This window comes from Schistocerca serialis, chromosome 9 (assembly GCF_023864345.2).
Source record: "Schistocerca serialis cubense isolate TAMUIC-IGC-003099 chromosome 9, iqSchSeri2.2, whole genome shotgun sequence".
NCBI classification, from domain to species: Eukaryota; Metazoa; Arthropoda; class Insecta; order Orthoptera; family Acrididae; genus Schistocerca; species Schistocerca serialis.
This window is the reverse complement of record NC_064646.1, coordinates 499,517,292-499,537,370: the sequence shown is the minus strand read 5'-3', so window position 1 is coordinate 499,537,370 and position 20,079 is coordinate 499,517,292. Positions and strand designations below refer to the sequence as shown.

The window sequence follows — 20,079 nt, the reverse complement described above, 5'->3', positions numbered from 1 at the left end:
AGGAACACGCGAGGTGATACTGGCTCTAAGACTTATCTTAGAAGCTAGCTTAAGTAAAGGCAAACGTACGTTTATAGCATTTGTAGACTTAGAGAAATTTGACAATGTTGACTGGAACAGTCACTTTCAAATTGTGAAGGTGGCAGTGGTAAAATACCGGGAACGAAAGGTTATTTACAATTTGTACAGAAACCAGATGGCTGTTATATGAGTGGAGGGGCATGAAAGGGAAGCAGTGGTTGGGAAGGAGAGAGACAGGGTTGTAGCCTTCCAGCAATGTTATTCAGTTTGTACATTGAACAAGCAAGAAAGAAAACCAAAGAAAAATTTAGAGCAGGAAATAAAATCCGGGGAAAGGTAATAAAAACCTTGAAGTTTGCTGATGACATACCAATTCTGTCACAGACAGCAATGGACTTGTAAGAACAGTTGAACTGAATGAACAGTGTCTTGAAAGGAGTATATAAGAGGGTGATTTGAAAAGTTCTCGAAACGGAACAGAGAAAAAGTACTTCATCCCTGAACCTTTTTTTATTTTACAATGCAGTCTCCTTGTAGATTAATGCAGCTGGCCCAACGATGTTTCAGTGCCTTCATCCCATCTCGGAAATGAGTTTCCTCCAGGCCTCCAAAATAGTTGTCAACTCCGGCTATCAGTACTTCGTTTGAAGTGAATCTTCGTCCACCAAGAAAAATTTTCAATTTTGGGAAGCGATGGAAGTTCAAAAGTGGTTCAAATGGCTCTGAGCACTATGGGACTTAACTTCTGAGGTCATAAGTCCCCTAGAACTTAGAACTACTGAAACCTAACCAACCTAAGGACATCACACACATCCATGCCCGAGGCAGGATTCGAACCTGCGACCGTAGCGGTCGCGCGGTTCCAGACTGTAGCGCCTACAACCGCTCGGCCACACCAGCCGGCAAGAGGTGGATGTGTGACGGAGCCCTATGAGGTGAATAAGGCTGGTGTGGCAACAATTAATATCTTAGTTCGTGTAATTTTGCCATGGCAACGGCACATATGTGCGGGAGCCCTTTGTCTTGATGTAAGACGAGTTTCTTTCTTGCTGAATCTGGCCTTTTTTCGCGTTTCTTTTGTTGCAGTTTGTCCAGGAGGCTAGCATAGTATCCTACAGTAACTGTTTGCCCAGTGGGGAGATAATCTATAAACAGAATCCCCTTCGCATCAAAGAACACTGATCTCATAACCTGCCGAAGGAATTGTCTTTGCTTCCTTTGGTGGCGGAGAATCATCATATTTCCACTGCTTTGAATGTTCTGTTGTCTCTGGGGTATAGTAGTGGACCAAAGTTTCATCTGTGGTTACAAACAGGGGCAAAATATCTTGTTCGTTTCTCCTAAAACGGGCCAAACATGGTATCGATATGTTCTCATGCGTTTTTGATCCAACGTCAAGAGTCGCGGCACCCATGTTGCAGATAATTTTTTCATTTCTAATTCTTCAGCTAAATGTGAAATACCCTTTCATATGACATCTGGCAAGCGTGAGCAATTTCATATACTTTCAATTGGCGATCCTCGCGGACAGTCTTTGGCACTTTTGCAATTATTACTGGAGAAGTGACACATTTTGGCCGACAACTGCGCGGATCATCATTTAAGGTCTCCCCACCAAATTTAAACTGATTTGTCGACTTGACAACAGTTTAATATGAAGGAGCAGATTCCTCCAGTCTGTTCTGGAAATAGGCATGAATGTCCTTTGCTTTCATACCTTTCTTTACGAAGTGCATAATCACTGCTCGAATCTCGATTTTTTTCCGTCTTCGCAAATCACTACGCGGGAACAACAGAGCCACGTCACCGCCACCGCTCTCTTCCAAGAGCACTGACGTGGCAAGTTTTATTTACCGTATGCCAGTGCACGTCATTCTACTCTTCTTACAAATGATTAAACATACATATACTTAAAAACAGAATAAAACATACAGATAATGGGCAATACAATTAAATAGAGACATCAAGATTATATATGGTCAATACAATTAAATGCTAACATCAAAATTATATATAAAGTCTTTTGCGGCGTCTGTTGGCATCAGAAAACCACTAAACGTACCACTGTAAGCTCTTCTGTCGCACTCTTGGACGATGGGGCAGATGATCTGTTGGCTCCGCAGTCACATGTGGGAGTTGGTTTTTCCCCATTTGTAAGGAATATCTGCACCGTGATATGTCCGTGTTCTGTTAAGGGATGACCATATTTTACGTAGTAGTTCATATCCGGGCGGTCTCTCAGTGGTGCAGGTGAGGGCTTGAAAATGCTCAGGATACACCTCTCGCCATTGTTCCCTCCAGATCTTTATTGCATCAAAGTTTACACTTTGTAATTTCTTGGCTGTTATCATCGTTGGATGTCTAGACCGTAGTCTGTTTCTTTCCAGGTCAGGCATTTCGCAGTGTATACGGAGCTGGGCGTTGTCGAGCATCTTCCTGTATTCCCGGAGAAGAGCATTCTTCCGACGTAGGTCCGCAGGTGGTATGTGCCTTAGAATTGGCAGCCAATGTGTTCGGATTGATCTCATGGTTCTGCTGACAGTTCGCATCCTGCTATTCAGCTGCACGTCGACTTTTTTTCTTTCTTTGTTGTGTGGACACTGTTTATCCAGACCGGAGCGCAGTACTCCGCGGCCGAGTAGACCAGTCCGAGCGCCGGCGTGCGTTGCGTGTCAGCCGGGGAGCCCCAAGTAGTGCCGCACAGCTTCTGGAGAATATTATTCCTCGTCTTTAGTTTGGCTGCAGTATTTTCCAGACGTCGTTTACAAGTGAGCGCTCTGTCAAAAGTGACTCCAAGGTACTTTGGATGCTCATTAGATCGGAGCCGATTTGCATCGAGACGAACGTCAAGTTGTTTGCTTGCTAATTTATTAATGAGATGGAAACATGTAGTTTCGGTTTTTGTAGGATTTGGCAGTAATCTCCATTTACTTAATGCCTCCAAGTCAGATGTCAAGGTTGTTTCCATGACCTCAAAGTTCTTGTGTTGTGTTGGCAAGACCCAATCGACTGGGTACCCAAACATCCTGGAAGATGTGGATGGCATATCGGCAATATAAAAGCTGAAAAGTACTGGAGCCAACACGGAGTCCCGCGGTAGGCCATTGTTCAGGGTTCTTTGGACGCTTATCAGTTCTCCTGTTACTAGTTGGTATGTTCTGGCAGCAAGCATCTGTAAGTGTGGTAGTTCTCAGGCAAGGGATTGTTCGCATGAATTTGCACAATAGGCCATATCTCCAGACAGTGTCGTAGGCAGCAGACAGATCTATGAAAACAGCGATGTTTTTAATTCCTTTTGTTACCCAGCCTCGACGTATGTAGGTAGTGACATAAGGTGGTCTGTACAGCTAAGCGCAGGGCGGAACCCGGCTTGCTCCACGGGAACTGACTCCGGAATTTTGGTGGCAATGCGGTTATAGAGAAAGAAGTCTTTCAAGGAGTTTATAGACAGATCTCAATAATGCGAGTGGGCGGTAGCTCTTTCGTTCCTTACTTGGCTTCCCTGGCTGAGGGACTATGTCATATGTTACAATATCTGTAATGAATTTTGCTATCTTTTCCCATATTTTCCGCAGTTCAGAAGAAACTCCGGTGGACTCCATCAAATCCAGGTGCTTTGCCCTATTTTACGTCTTCGAGGGCACTCGTTATGTCTTCTGCCGAGAATGGACGGGAAAATTCAGTTTGGTCGTCGCCGAGAGATTTTAATGTTGTGAGCTCATGCTTTATCTGAGTGGTGTGAGCTATATCTCGCGGAGTTTCAGAGGTTGACACCATATGGGAGGCAGTCTCGTTTGGATGTATCGGTATTTCTTTGTGGACGCTCCTATTGCCGTCATTTAGTTTTCTTAAAAGCGACCATGCTTTTCTACTAGACGGTTTGAAGTCTAGTTCTTGAACGGTTTTCATCCCTCGTTCTCGTCGAGCCGCATCAAGTTTGTGCAGTAGGTCGTCAGCAATTTCCTGGTCGTTGCTGTTGAGGAATGCCTGGTACTGATTTTCACATTCTTTGTTCCATCCTGGGTTTACGGAATCGTCTATTGTCTTTTTTGCGGAGCTTATGACCACTCCAACAAACCTTTAGAGTAGCAGGTATCCATCCAGATTGTTAGAAAAAGGCTAGGAAAGGAACTAGGGGAATAGTTATTACAATGTCTATTGGAGCGGGTCGATGTTGGCTGTGTTGGAAATCTGGTAGAGTATTACCAGAGATTTTCCACGGTATGTTTTCATTGTCTGTGGTCACGAACCATAGATCCGGATTATATCCTCGTCTCCATGCTGCCGATTTGAAGGAATCTCTATCCTTTGCGTCAAATACGAGGTACATTTTGTTCCCATCCGCCCAGTTTGGAAGTGCCTCGCCATTGTAATCGTTCTCTTTGTATTTCCATTGGATGTGACGATTGTTGTAGTGACCTACATAGAGAGATGGGTGCTGCAGTAGTGGTAGGACTTGTGGTGGCCAGGAGGCTGCGGGAGGTTTGTGTGTGTTGCTTATGGTGTTCCCTCCGATTTGAATAACCACTTCGTGTGTACTGTTGTTGGTAGAAGTTGAATGCAATTGAACATTTTCGATATTTTTACAGGCAACTGTCCAATGAATATCACATGAACAACACGTTGCGCTAGTGCTGACCTCTCGTGGTGATTCCGATTACTTTTCAAATCACCCTCGTAAGATGAACATCAACAGAAGGAAAACGAGGATAATGGAATGTAGTCGAGTTAAATCAGGCGATGCTCAGGGAATCAGATTAGAAAATGAAACACTTAAAGTAGTAGACGATTTTTGCTATCTGGGCAGTAAAATAACTGGCGATGGTCGAAGTAGAGAGGGTACAGAATGTAGACTGGCGATGGCAAGGAAAAAGTTTCTGAAGAAGAGGAATTTGTTAATATCGAGTATAGATGTAAGCGTCAGGAAGTTCTTCCTGAAAGTATTTGTATGGAGCGTAGCCATGCATGGTTGTGAAACATGGACGACAAGCAGCTTAGACAAGAAGAGAATAGAAGCTTTTGAAATGCGGTGCTGCAGAAGAATGCTTAAGATTAGATGGGTAAATCACGTAAGTAATGGGGAGGTACTAAACAGAATTGGAGAGAAGAGGAATGTGTGGCAGAACTTGAGTAGAAGAAGGGATCAGTTTGGTAGGACAGGTTCTGAGGCATCAAGGGATCACGAAATTAGTACTGGAGTGTAGAGTGAAGGGTAAAAATAGTAGAGGGAAACCGAGAGACGAATACAGTAAGGAGATTCAAAAGGATGTAGGTTGTAGTAGTTACTCGGAGATGAAGAAGATTGCACAGAATAGAGTAGCATGGCGAGCTGCATCAAAACAGTCTTTGGACTGAAGACCACAACACACAAACATGACCTGTTCACTTAGGTACGATATTTACTTCAACGTCCACGTTGTGCAAGTGTTGCGCTTTCTCTTCCCCTCCATGACGGGTATGGTGTGGACAAGAGGACAATAGGCGTGTCCTCAGCGCTGCACAGACGTGTCCCTGCTTTGACGAGCACTCGGGCGCCCAGTCGTTGCTCGGCTGGGGAGTGCCTGCTAAATCGATCCGCCTCAGGGCCAAAAAAGCTTTCTGAAGCCATTTGGAACAGCGTGTAAAAACTAGGAATTACGATATTCTCTATTCAGTAGCCCTTCGGATCCAATCGTCAGTTATATGCCGTACTTCAGAACGTGGTGGACTGCATTCTTCAGGAACTGAGGCCGTTGTCGAGGCTGGGGCGGTGTTGACGGTGAGTGCGTGACGTCTCCTGAGGCTACTAACTTTTCGTGGGCAGCATGTCTCAAGAGGAGACGGGAGGAAGGCGCCGGAGTGGACACCCCGCGGCGGGCACCGTGCAGACGAGTCGGCACAGGCCACGAGATGAGAAGGGGGCCAGCGCGATTGGCCCTATTATCAATGTGCCCTTGGTGTCGGGGGGCGGGAGGGAGGGAGGGAGAGGGGTGGGGGGGGGGAGGCAGAGGGGAGAGGAGACTGCTGACAGAACGGGTGGCGATCCGACTCACAGGCTGCTGCGGCGCGGGGCAGAGCAGACCGCGTTCCGTAAGTCTCTACGTATTTCTTCCGTCACCGTACGCTGTGCTGTGTCTATCACTTTCCTTAACGGTCTCCTGTACTCGGTGCTACGCCGCTCTTAAAAGTGGTCAGGATCACTAAAGGAAAAAACTGAGTTTCCTCTCTTTTCCACGGTCTATGGCGCAACAGCTCTTCCGATGCAATCCTGTAAGTAAGTGTCGTGTGACTAGGGCCTCCCGTCGGGTAGACCGTTTGCCGGGTGCAAGTCTTTCGATTTGACGCCACTTTGGCGGCTTGCGCGTCGATGGGGATGAAATGATGGTGATTAGGACAACACAATACCCAGTCCCTGAGCGGAGAAAATCTCCGACCCAGCCGGGAATCGAACCCGGGCCTTTAGGATTGACATTCTGTCGTGATGACCACTCAGCTACCGGGGGCGGACGATGCAATCCTATATCGGCAAGCCTCAGCTACGCACTTTAGCACACTACTGCTTCTCATAGCATAATTTAAGTATTAGCGTTACTAACAGTATTTGTATTTGTTACGTGTTATGTTTTCTTGATACAGGGGTTGCGAAGCAACCAAATCGCTTGATACGGGCAAGTCTTCAGGTCCAGATTGTATACCGATTAGGTTCCTTTCAGATTACGCTGATACAATAGCTCCCTACTTAGCAATCATATACAACCGCTCGCTCACCGATAGATCTGTACCTACAGATTGGAAAATTGCGCAGGTCGCACCAGTGTTTAAGAAGGGTAGTAGGAGTAATCCATCGAACTACAGACCTATGTCATTGACGTCGGTTTGCAGTAGGGTTTTGGAACATATATTGTATTGAAACATTATGAATCACCTCGAAGGGAACCATCCATTGATACGTAATCAGCATGGTTTCAGAAAACATCGTTCTTTTGCAACGCAGGTGCTCTTTATTCGCACGAAGTAATGACCGCTATCGACAGGGGATCTCAAGTTGATTCCGTATTTCTAGATTTCCGGAAAGCTTTTGACACCGTTCCTCACAAGCGACTTCTAATCAAGCTGCGGGCCTATGGGATATAGTCTCAGTTGTGCGACTGGATTCGTGATTTCCTGTCAGGAAGGTCGCAGTTCGTAGTAATAGACGGAAAATTATCGAGTAAAATTAAAGTGATATCAGGTGTTCCCCAGGGAAGAGTCCTGGGACCTCTGCTGTTCCTGATCTATATAAATGACCTGGGTGACAATCTGAGCAGTTCTCTTAGGTTGTTCGCAGATGATGCTGTAATTTACCGTCTAGTAAGGTCATCCGAAGACCAGTATCAGTTGCAAAGCGATTTAGAAAAGATTGCTGTATGGTGTGGCAGGTGGCAGTTGACGCTAAATAACGAAAAGTGTGAGGTGATCCACAAGAGTTCCAAAAGAAATCCGTTGGAATTCGATTACTCGATGAATAGTTCAATTCTCAAGGCGGTCAACTCAACTAAGTACCTGGATGTTAAAATTACGAACAAGTTCAGTTGGAAAGACCACATAGATAATATTGTGGGGAAGGCGAGCCAAAGGTTGCGTTTCATTGGCAGGACAGTTAGAAGATGCAACAAGTCCACTAAAGAGACAGCTTACACTGCCGGAGGACATCGAAAGGGTGCAGCAAAGGGTAGCTCGTTTTGTATTATCACGTAATAGGGGAGAGAGTGTGGCAGATATGATACGCGAGTTGGGATGGAAGTCATTAAGGCAAAGACGTTTTTCGTTGCGGCGACATCTATTTACGAAATTTCAGTCACCAACTTTCTCTTCCGAATGCGAAAATATTTTGTTGAGCCCAACCTACATAGGTAGGAATGATCATCAGAATAAAGTAAGAGAAATCAGAGCTCGAACGGAAAGGTTTAGGTGTTCGTTTTTCCCGCGCGCTGTTCAGGAGTGGAATGGTAGAGATAGTATGATTGTGGTTCGATGAACCCTCTGCCAAGCACTTAAATGTGAATTGCAGAGTAATCATGTAGATGTAGATGTAGATGTAGATGTAGATACGAGAACGAATGTTACTTTTGCTGTAAGTTTGTCTGATCTGAACAACAACAGCAGAGATTTTTAGGGAGCCGCCTGTAAAATGGCCAGATATGTAAGTCGTGTTTGCCTGTTGGCAAAACTTCAGATCCGTGGTTCATCAACGCTTTTGGTAAATCGAGTAAGAATTTGGAGGAGGAATGGAAGCTGAATTCGTTACAGTATATAGGGTGATTCAAAAGGTTGGCCAGAAAGTGTAATAACTTTAGAATAGGATATTGTAGTGCCTGTGTTATTCCGATTACGATGCACTGCGACGAATACAGCCGTAATGAAATAACGCACGGCTGGCGTCGTATGGAAGTATTCGTGTGGCGTGAGCCGTGCGCGGCGGCCGCTCGCCATGATCGGGAACTACGGGTTCGCCACAAATTTTCTTTGTCCTCATTCCATTCTGCAGCTGGTGGCTGTTGGGAATTCACTTAATGCAAATTCATTTAATGTACTTTGGAATAGGGATTTATGATCTTGGAATTCGAGCGAAAGCTTTAGAAAGTCAGGAACAAGAAGAATAGTCAGTGTACATGTGCCTTAAATTCAGCGACGATAATTTACCGTTTACTGAACAGTGTTGTAGATTACAGGACATTTTCGATCCAAAATGGCGGTCAGGCGGAGCACAGGCGCACTCTTGTACGTGGCACGCACACTGCTGCACATCCGGTGCGAAGATGTGGAGGGGGAGGTCGGACTGCACGGCCACCTCGCTCCCCTCACCTCACGCCTCTTCACTTTTATTCGGATGGCGGCCGTATCAGAATACTTGTGGACGTGACGCCGTTCCGGATGAGGAGACACTTAGTGCCAGGAGAGTCGCAGCCTCTAATAAAATTGTTGCCATACTTGGGGTACTTACTTAGAAATTTTTACGAGGACAGTATACCTGTATTTGAATGTCGTGCTCATTGTTTTGAACACCTGCAATGTAAAAACAGCATTATCTTGGCTCATCATCGTTTGGACTGTTTGTTGTTTCTCACATTCGCAAGCTTTTAGTGGCTCAGGATTACTTCCGAGGCCAAGGCTCTTTCAATTTCTCCGCATGTTCTTGAATTGTCCTGTATAATGTGTAAGTAGACTGTTTAGGTTTTTATACTGGTAACGCCACGTAGCGCTCTGTATGACAATCACTGGCTGTGCTGCGTGCAGTCTGTGGTTGGTTGGCATTGTTGCAATATTCGCTGTTGTAGAGTTGGGCAGTTGGATGCGAACAGCGCGTAGCGTTGGGCAGTTGGAGGTGAGCCGCCACCAGTGGTTGATGGGGGAAGAGAGACGGCAGAATTTTGAGAGCGGACGATCTGGATGTGTGTCCGTCAGAAAAACGAAATTTGTAAGACTGGATGTCATGAACTTATATATATATATATATATATATATATATATATGGTGTTACAAAAAGGTATTGCCAAACTTTCAGGAAACATTCCTCACACACAAATAAACAAAAGATGTTATGTGGACATGTGTCCGGAAACGCTTAATTTCCATGTTAGAGCTCATTTTAGTTTCGTTCTTCCACCTACGCTCAATGGAGCATGTTATCATGATTTCATACGGGATATTCTGCCTGTGCTGCTAGAACATGTGCCTTTACAAGTACGACACAACATGCGGTTCATGCACGATGGAGCTCCTGCACATTTCAGTCGAAGTGTTCGTACGCTTCTCAAAAACAGATTCGGTGACCGATGGATTGCTAGAGGCGGACCAATTCCATGGTCTCCACGGTCTCCTGACCTCATGACTTTCATTTATGGGGAATCTGAAAGCTCTTGTCTACGCAACCCCGGTACCAAATGTAGAGACTCTTCGTGCTCGTCCGCGTGACGGCTACGGTCGCAGGTTCGAATCCTGCCTCGGGCATGGATGTGTGTAATGTCCTTAGTTAGGTTTAATTAGTTCTAAGTTCTAGGCGAGTGATGACCTCAGAACTTAAGTCGCATAGTGCTCAGAGCCATTTCTTCGTGCTCGTATTGTGGACGGCTGTGATACAATACGCCGTTCTCCAGGGCTGCATCAGCGCATCAGGGATTCCATGCGACGGAGGGTGGATGCATGTATCCTCGCTAACGGAGGACATTTTGAACATTTCCTGTAACAAAGTGTTTGAAGTCACGCTGGTACGTTCTGTTGCTGTGTGTTTCCATTCCATGATTAATGTGATTTGAAGAGAAGTAATAAAATGAGCTGTAACATGGAAAGTAACCGTTTCCGGACACATGTCCACATAACATATTTTCTTTCTTTGTGTGTGACGAATGTTTCCTGAAAGTTTGGCCGTGCCTTTTTGTAACACCCTGTATATTATGACTTTTGAACACTATTAAGGTAAATACATTGTTTGTTCTCTATCAAAATCTTTCATTTGCTAACCATACCTATCAGAGGTTAGTGCCTTCAGTAGTTAGAATCTTTTATTTAGCTGGCAGTACTGTGTTAGAGTAGTTCGAGTAACGAAGATTTTTGTGAGGTAAGTGATTCGTGAAAGGTATAGGTTATTGTTAGTCAGGGCCATTCTTTTGTAGGGATTATTGAAAGTCAGATTGCATTGCGCTAAGAATATTGTGTGTCAGTTTAGTGTTGATTCGAACAAGTAAAGAGAGAAATGTCTGAGTACATTCAGTTCTGCTCAGCTGTTTGAAAATCAAATAACGTAAGAGGTTTATCAGCACAGTCATTTATAATTTTTCTAACGGGACGTTTCAAATGGAATCCAACGATGAACCCAGGAGTGCAGCTATCTCCCCTCCGCCTCACCATGCCCACACACTTATAAAAAAAAAAAAAAAAAAAATCTTCGGAAACCGATCCCTCATAGTGCCCACCCTTACAGACCGAAAAACGTCTCAGTTCTGTACGAGTATTAAGAAAGGCATTTAACGGGTATTGAGTATTTGCAACTGCAACCCATAGACATTCTGTCGTTAAATCTTGGAGCTGTTTCATTATTCCGATACTCTCTTAGCAACTGAACATGGCCATGTATTCTAAAAGTTTGTACTTTCATTTATTAATAATTTTACTTGTGTTGCCATGCAAGTAAAAAATTATTAAACGAGCAATATAGAAAATATTTGGCTGTAAAAGAATATTACATGCCCCACGGAAATATATTATACACTGATCAGCCAGAACATTTTGACCATCGACCTACTATCAAAATAAACCCATCCAGGCGAGAGCAGCGTCACGTGGGGAGGAATGACTTCTAGCCAGACACACATAGTGTCAGTGAACGTGCTGTCCGTGTGTAGAATGGGGAAGGCGCACGATCTATCTGAGTTGGAGGGAGCATTTTGGCGTGTGTCCGTGAGTTCCTAAGGGACCAAACTGTAGAGGTCATCCGTACCTAGACTTACACCCCACTTGAACTAACTTAACGCTAAGGACAACACTCACACCCATGCCTGAGGGAGGACTCGAACCTCCGGCGGCAGGGGCCGCACGGTTAGTGCCTCGAACCGCGCGGCCACTCCGCGCGGCGAGCATTTCACAAAGTGCACGACTTGTCGGGTGATCGAGGTGTACTGTGGTGAGCGTTACTTCAATGCGTGGTGAAACCATATCTAGATGTAGTGGTGCTGGCTAGCCATCCCTCATGTTTGATGTCGTAGGATTGGCTAAACAGGACAGGAGACGAACTGTGGAGGAACAAACATCAGACTTTAATGCTGGGCAGAGTACAAGTGTGTCTGAACACACAGTGCGGGGAACACTGCTAACGATGGGCCTCCGCAACGGACTACCCACGTATGTGCCAATGTGAAAATCATGACATCGGCAATGGCCACGTGATCATATCAGCTCGGGACGCTGGCGCAATGTCAGAGCGTTGAATGGTCTCATGAGTCCCGATACCTTCTTCATCATGCCAATAGGAGGGCGTCCGTCGTCTTCCAGTGGAACAGCTCCTTGACACCTGTACTGCGGGGCGGAGACAAGATAGTAATGGCTCCATTGTGCTATGGGGAACAGCCATGTGGGCTTCCATGGCTCCAGTGGAGCCCGTGGAAGGCACCGTGACAGCCAAGGAGTCTCGTACACTGGTTGCAGACCACGTACACCCCTTCATGACGATCATGTTTCCTGACAGCAGTGGCATTTTTCAACAAGATAATGCGCCATCACACAAAGCCAGGAGTGTGATGGAGTGGTTCGAGGAACACAGTGGCGAGTTCCGATTGATGTGCTGGCCCCTCATCTCGCCAGATCTGAACCGATCGAACACATCTGGGATGTGATTGAACGTGGTGTCAGAACTCATCGCCCCCCTCCCCGGAACTTACGGAAATTGGGTGACCTGTGGTACCAAATCCATCCACCGACCTACCAAGGCTTCATTGCTTCCATGCCACTGCGCATCGCCGCTATTATTTGTGCCAATACTGGCTATTAGGTAGGCGGTCGTAATTTTCTGCCCGATCAGTGTCTCTCTCAGTCAAGAAACTTCCAGGCAGCAGGTACCTACTTGTCCACCTTCCAGTACTTCCAGACCTCTTGCACTTTTACAGACATGTTTAACTACTCTCAGACCATTTGTACTCACAGATTGTTCCATAGATTCTGGTAAGAAGCTTTACTGGTGTGGGATATGAAGACATACATTACCAAAACACAGGGGAATTGCAGGGACTTAAATTGTCTACCGTAATAAAAACATGCTATCACCGCAATGCCGAATGATTTCGCTGTTGTGCCATCTAAATTTAATCGAGTCAAACAGGATAAATCGAGTCAAACAGGATAAAGGCTAACACACTGAAGAGAGTTGCAGCCTCTTCTGTTACATCAGGCACTTCTGTTCATCTGCTATTGGTACCTTAATAATTACTTCAATTTCTTTTTCAACGAAAATATGTACCGACATTTGTAAATACTTGAGTGCTATGTGCAGCACGTTACTACCTGTTACACAGCTATATAGCGAAAGCTATTGCTTTTAAATTCCTAAATATATTTATTCCGGTAAGGCGTGGATAACGAAAGTTGTTTTGAATTTATGATAGGGATTCCCAATGTTCTGACGGATGCTTGCTCAGTATCTTCTCACCAGAATACAAAACTCAGTTATTAGCCTTGGACAAGGAAGCAAAATTCCACATGAAGTCTATTATTGCGTCTTATATTGTGACTGCCTAAATCACAGATCAACTGAAACCAGTTTGTTTCTTGTCAGCAACAAAACACCATTAAGAAGTAAATGTGTGTAACAATTGTAATATCCTTGAAAACAGTTTTGCAAGACCGTCAGTTTACAGTGGATCGCTTCTGCTGAATAAATAATTTATTTGCATTAAATGCACTGTCGCAGGAGATAATTCCATTAGGGAGAGTTAAGTCAAGCCTGACTACCGAACTGAACTTCTTGGTTGTTTACCTATGTGTGTTGACTACGTTTCATCTTGTTATCTATTTAGGCCCTAAAAATTTTTACATATAACGTTTCATTTAGTCTGTGATCATTAACGCCCACTTTCGCTGAAAGCATCTCCATATTGCTTGTCTAAAATCGTATAATATGAATCATTGTGATACTAGAATTTAAAAAGTCCTCTGTGAACCACTTGTACCCCTGTTAAGCTACCATCTGAACTTTTCTTGCAAGGCATATTTTCTGCTCATGGTTAAAGCACTTGTGCCGTGAATAAACTTTATAGTTTTAGAAGCGCACTTTAAAGTCATTGGAAGATCGTTTATATAGGTTAAAACAGGGGAGTGTCTAGTACCATTGTTTGAGGGATCTCACACGTTATGTCCCCCCCCCCCCCCCCCCCTCCCCCAGCGAAATTGTTTTGGAAAGAAAAGTTTAGTGTTTCGGCCTTCTCTCCGTTATCCTCCATTTGGATGCCATTATGAACTGAGTGTCTACACAGAAGTGTTCGATTAGTATACTGATTTAACGAAAGACCAAATCTTCTCAGGAGTTTCTGTCAAGTTACCCGATATGACTTTCGAATTCGTTGAGTCGTACACCTTTTTCTATTTTGTTCGTAGGTCTGTTACGGAAGTAGAATATTTAATGTCTGCTGCTTCGTGAATAATTTTTTTTGGTTTATTCAACACTATATCGACAAAGTTCAAAACTTCGTATTTTCTTGCTTTCGAATGAAATCACGAATTGACGAATAAGAAAGCAATCGTTTTGGTGCTTAAAAGATATAAATCCTGAGCTGCAAACGAATCGCCGCCCTTTCCGGTGGAAGCAGTGTCTGGACGTAGCATGACCTGTGTATCAGAGGTGGGGTGGGCAAACGCACGACACTCACTACTTACTGTTCCACTTTGTGTACCATACAGGTTGGTCGAACACCTGTGCTTTAACGCCCTGGTCTACAAATACCAAATGATGCATCGGTCTAACAGTTTATAATCAGGTACACGTAACGTGTATCCACAAGACATGTGGCCTGTATTTGAAGAAGTATCATGATGATCTCTCCATTGGCAAAAGATTCCGGAATAGTCCCCCATTCGGATCTCCGGGAGGGGACTGCCAAGGGGGAGGTTACCATGAGAAAAAGATTGAATAATCAACGAAAGGATAACGTTCTACGACTCGGGGCGTGGAATGTCAGAAGCTTGAACGTGGTAGGGAAACTAGAAATTCTGAAAAGGGAAAGGCAAAGGCTCAATCTAGATATAGTAGGGGTCAGTGAAGTGAAGTGGAAGGAAGACAAGGATTTCTGGTCAGATGAGTATCGGCTAATATCAAAAGCAGCAGAAAGTGGTATAACAGGTGTAGGATTCCTTATGAATGGGAAGGTAGGGCAGAGGATGTGTTACTGTGAACAGTTCAGTGACCGGGTTGTTCTAATCAGAATCGACAGTAGACCAACACCGACAACGATAGTTCAGGTATGCATGCCGACGTCGCAAGCTGAAGATGAACAGATACAGAAAGTGTATGAGGATATTGAAAGGGTAATGCGGTATGTAAAGGGGGACGAAAATCTAATAGTCATGGGCGACTGGAATGCAGTTGCAGGGGAAGGAGTAGAAGAAAAGGATACAGGAGAATATGGGCTTGAGACAAGAAATGAAAGAGGAGAAAGACTAATTGAGTTCTGTAACAAGTTTCAGCTAGTAATAGCGAATACCCTGTTCAAGAATCACAAGAGGAGGAGGCATACATGGAGAAGGCCGGGAGATACGGGAAGATTTCAATTAGATTACATCATGGTCAGACAGAGATTCCGAAATCAGATACTGGATTGTAAGGCGTACCCAGGAGCAGATATAGACTCAGATCACAATATAGTAGTGATGAAGAGTAGGCTGAAGTTCAAGACATTAGTCAGGAAGAATCAATACGCAAAGAAGTGGGATACGGAAGTACTAAGGAATGACGAGATACGTTTGAAGTTCTCTAACGCTATAGATACAGCATAAGGAATAGCGCAGTAGGCAGTACAGTTGAAGAGGAATGGACATCTCTAAAAAGGGCCATCACAGAAGTTGGGAAGGAAAACATAGGTACAAAGAACGTAGCTGCGAAGAAACCATGGGTAACAAAAGAAATACTTCAGTTGATTGATGAAAGCAGGAAGTACAAACATGTTCCGGGAAAATCAGGAATACAGAAATACAAGTCGCTGAGGAATGAAATAAATAGGAAGTGCAGGGAAGCTAAGACGAAATGGCTGCAGGAAAAATGTGAAGACATCGAAAAAGATATGATTGTTGGAAGGACAGACTCAGCATACAGGAAAGTCAAAACAACCTTTGGTGACATTAAAAGCAACGGTGGTAACATTAAGAGTGCAACCGGAATTCCACTGTTAAATGCAGAGGAGAGAGCAGATAGGTGGAAAGAATACATTGAAAGCATCTATGAGGGTGAAGATTTGTCTGATGTGATAGAAGAAGAAACAGGAGTCGATTTAGAGGAGATAGGGGATCCAGTATTAGAATCGGAATTTAAAAGAGCATTGGAGGACTTACGGTCAGATAAGGCAGAAGGGATAGGTAACATTCCATCAGAATTTCTAAAATCATTGGGGGAAGTGGCAACAAAACGACTATTCACGTTGGTGTGTAGAATATATGAGTCTGGCGACATACCATCTGACTTTCGGAAAAGCATCATCCACACAATTCCGAAGACGGCAAGAGCTGACAAGTGCGAGAATTATCGCACAATCAGCTTAACAGCTCATGCGTCGAAGCTGCTTACAAGAAAAATATACAGAAGAATGGAAAAGAAAATTGAGAATGCGCTAGGTGACGATCAGTTTGGCTTTAGGAAAAGTAAAGGGACGAGAGAGGCAATTCTGACGTTACGGCTAATAATGGAAGCAAGGCTAAAGAAAAATCAAGACACTTTCATAGGATTTGTCGACCTGGAAAAAGCGTTCGACAATATAAAATGGTGCAAGCTGTTCGAGATTCTGAAAAAAGTAGGGGTAAGGTATAGGGAGAGACGGGTCATAAACAATATGTACAACAACCAAGAGGGAATAATAAGAGTGGACGATCGAGAACGAAGTGCTCGTATTAAGAAGGGTGTAAGACAAGGCTGTAGCCTTTCGCGCCTACTCTTCAATCTGTACATCGAGGAAGCAATGATGGGAATAAAAGAAAGGTTCAGGAGTGGAATTAAAATACAAGGTCAAAGGATATCAATGATACGATTCGCTGATGACATTGCTATCCTGAGTGAAAGTGAAGAAGAATTAAATGATCTGCTGAATGGAATGAACAGTCTAATGAGTACACAGTATGGTTTGAGAGTAAATCGGAGAAAGACGAAGGTAATGAGAAGCAGTAGAAATGAGAACAGCAAGAAACTTAACATCAGGATTGATGGTCACGAAGTCAATGAAGTTAAGGAATTCTGCTACCTAGGCAGTAAAATAACCAATGACGGACGGAGCAAGGAGGACATCAAAAGCAGACTCGCTATGGCAAAAAAGGCATTTCTGGCCAAGAGAAGTCTACTAATATTAAATACCAGCCTTAATTTGAGGAAGAAATTTCTGAGGATGTACGTCTGGAATACAGCATTGTATGGTAGTGAAACATGGACTGTGGGAAAACCGGAAGAGAAGAGAATGGAAGCATTTGAGATGTGGTGCTATAGACGGATGTTGAAAATTAGGTGGACTGATAAGGTAAGGAATGAGGAGGTTCTACGCAGAATCGGAGAGGAAAGGAATATGTGGAAAACACTGATAAGGAGAAGGGACAGGATGATAGGACATCTGCTAAGACATGAGGGAATGACTTCCAAGGTACTAGAGGGAGCTGCAGAGGGCAAAAACTGTAGAGGAAGACAGAGATTGGAATACGTCAAGCAAATAATTGAGGACGTAGATTGCAAGTGCTACTCTGAGATGAAGACGATAGCACAGGAAAGGAATTCGTGGCGGGCCGCATCAAACCAGTCAGTAGACTGATGACCGAAAAAAAAGGCAGGTTTGCGAAGGCTAAAAATGGATTGAATAAATACGAGGGTTGACTGAAAAATAATGTCTCCACCTTTCTAACTCTTCAACAGTTGGCATTATTGGTATGCGTCAGGTAGACTTCTTCCGTAGCCTCTTCTCTACAGCTCCAGATGGCGGGAAGCCTTAGCATTGAACGGTTGCGTTGTTACAGTGTAAAGTATGGATCTCTGCGCAGACGGTCGATCAGTGCGAATTAAGCAACGTGGAGTCATTGAATTCCTGACAACAGAAGGTGTCAACCCAAAGGAGATTCATCAGAGAATGAAGTCAGTTTATGGTGATTGTGTTGATGTGAGTACTGTGTGTCACTGGGGGAGTATGTATAAAGATGTTGATGCCGGAACATCTGACCTGCGATACAAACAAAGAGTTGGACGTCCTGTGACAGCAACCACCGAGTTTCACATGCAAGACGTTGACAGGTTGATTCAGGACGATCGTGGTATCACTCAGAGGGAAATTGCATGCACAATCGGCATTTCACAAGAAGGCGTGGGGCACATTATTACTTTGTTTGGCTATCGGAATATCTGTGCACGATGGGTACCCCGGATACTGACTCCTGAAATGAAAGCGCACAGAATTGAAATTTGCCAGGAACTCCTCTCGCGTTACGAGAATGAAGGTGGCTCCTTTCTCCATTCGATTGTGAGAGGAGACGAAACGTGGGTTCTCCATTACGACCCGGAGACCAAACGTAAGTCTATGGAATATCGACACAAAGACTCGCCCCTGAAAAAGAAATTCAAGACGCAGCCCTCAGCTGGAAAAATCATGGCCACAGTGTTCTCGGACGCAGATATTGATTTACTTGTTCGTGGGAAAACGATAAATTCAGAGCGTTACATCACAACGCTGCGAACTCTGAAACGACGGCTAACAAGGGCCCGAAAGGAAAAGGGAAATGTGCTCCTGCAGCATGAAAATGGCTAATCACACACTTCACGTGCCACCGCAGCAGAACTTCAGAGACTGAATCTCACCACCGTATGGCATCCTCCATACGGTCCAGATTTAGCACCGTCTGACTTCCATCTGCTCTCGATAATGCGGGGACATCATTATGCTTCTGATGAAGACGTTGAGAGAACTGCGAGACTGTGGTTGCGGAAACGAAGTGCCGACTTCTTCCGTGACGGCTTCAGAAAACTTGTTCATCGTTGGCAGAAATGTATCCAACGGCCTGGCGATTACGTGGAAAAGTGAATATTGGTAGTTAAAGATCACACTCTAAGGATTATTTCTGTGTTTGGTTTATTAAAATTTTCCCATCCAAACCCAAGTAACGAAGGTGGACGCATTACGTTTCACTCAACCCTTTAAAACCCTGTAGGCCTAAAGATGTTAACACAGTAGAATTATAAATCAGGTCTCATAAGAGTTTATTGACATTTCTCACACGTCACTGAATTGTGGCGTCACATCAGAGTGGATTCAAATGGAAGTTGTTAACAAATATTCGTAAATAAAGTGCAACAGTACTGCTTAAGCGCGGAACGTGCGCTTCTCAAGGCATTAACTATGAATACCCACATGCAAACATGCGAAGTCCTGAAGCACTTTTCACTCACAAAACACGAAGCGAAATATTTTTAATCACCATTTATCAAACGCAACGACAAACATCAGCTGCGACAGTACTATCTAAGAGCTAACAGGATTTTCATAGGCGGTGTTTGAAAGTTCTAACATGTGTTCCAGAATCAATGAGTATTCCAGGTCCTCACGCAGTTACAGCGTGATGTGGAGGTCAGTTAAGTTACGCCATGTCCGACGTTCTGCACCCAGAAAAAGTTAGCGCCAACCCGCGTGTCTGCCTCACACCTCAGATACTGCCTTCAGAACTACCTCTCCATGTCCCCGGAAAGAATAACAAAAAATGGCTCCTGCCGGAGCCTGAACGACAAAACTCCTAAAGCCGAAAGAGACCCAAACGCACAAAGACAACGCGCGCCGGTTTGTGCCCGGAACTTTCTCTGTGACGCTCTATACTACTGAATTACACATTAATTCTGACCAACATTCAAAATTAAGGCTATTCTCACACAAATATTAAAATAATCTTACATTTATCACGTTCATTATGTCACCTCTCAAGGCATAAGCTATACAGTTTTACGTAAGATATTAATAAAAACGTGAATCCCGTTTTTTTTCCATTTGTGCTTTCAGATGTTCCGTAGCATGCAACATTTATTTTTTATTTTCGCAAGGATTATAATATGGCAGCTGAAGGTATGCGTTCCTGAAAAATAAACCGCAAACACCTGTTGTACGATCCTATCCTTAGGAAGAAGATGCTGCTCTAACATCGTGAAACCGGCAGTACTACGAGTAATAAAGAATCAACAATAGCTGTTTGCGGTTTACTTTCCAAGAACATTTTTTATTTAACATTGTTTTGGAATTTCCATGTCAATAATCAACAAAATAATTACTGAGCAATGAGAAACTCATCATCTGGGGTGATCAGGAAAGGAACTAATTCATGCAGTCTTTCTGTTAT

The 20,079-nt window shown here is 44.1% G+C and overlaps 1 protein-coding gene across 1 annotated transcript in view; it reads left to right on the top strand.

Moving 5' to 3' along the window:
* Positions 1–6,052: 6,052 nt before the first annotated feature.
* The window catches only part of LOC126418487 (uncharacterized), a 73,622-nt gene continuing 59,595 nt past the window's right edge, over positions 6,053–20,079 (top strand). Inside the window, exon 1 of the mRNA XM_050085263.1 lies at positions 6,053–6,090. The gene's annotated coding sequence lies outside the window, so the exon portion shown is untranslated. The remainder of the gene's footprint in view (positions 6,091–20,079) is intronic.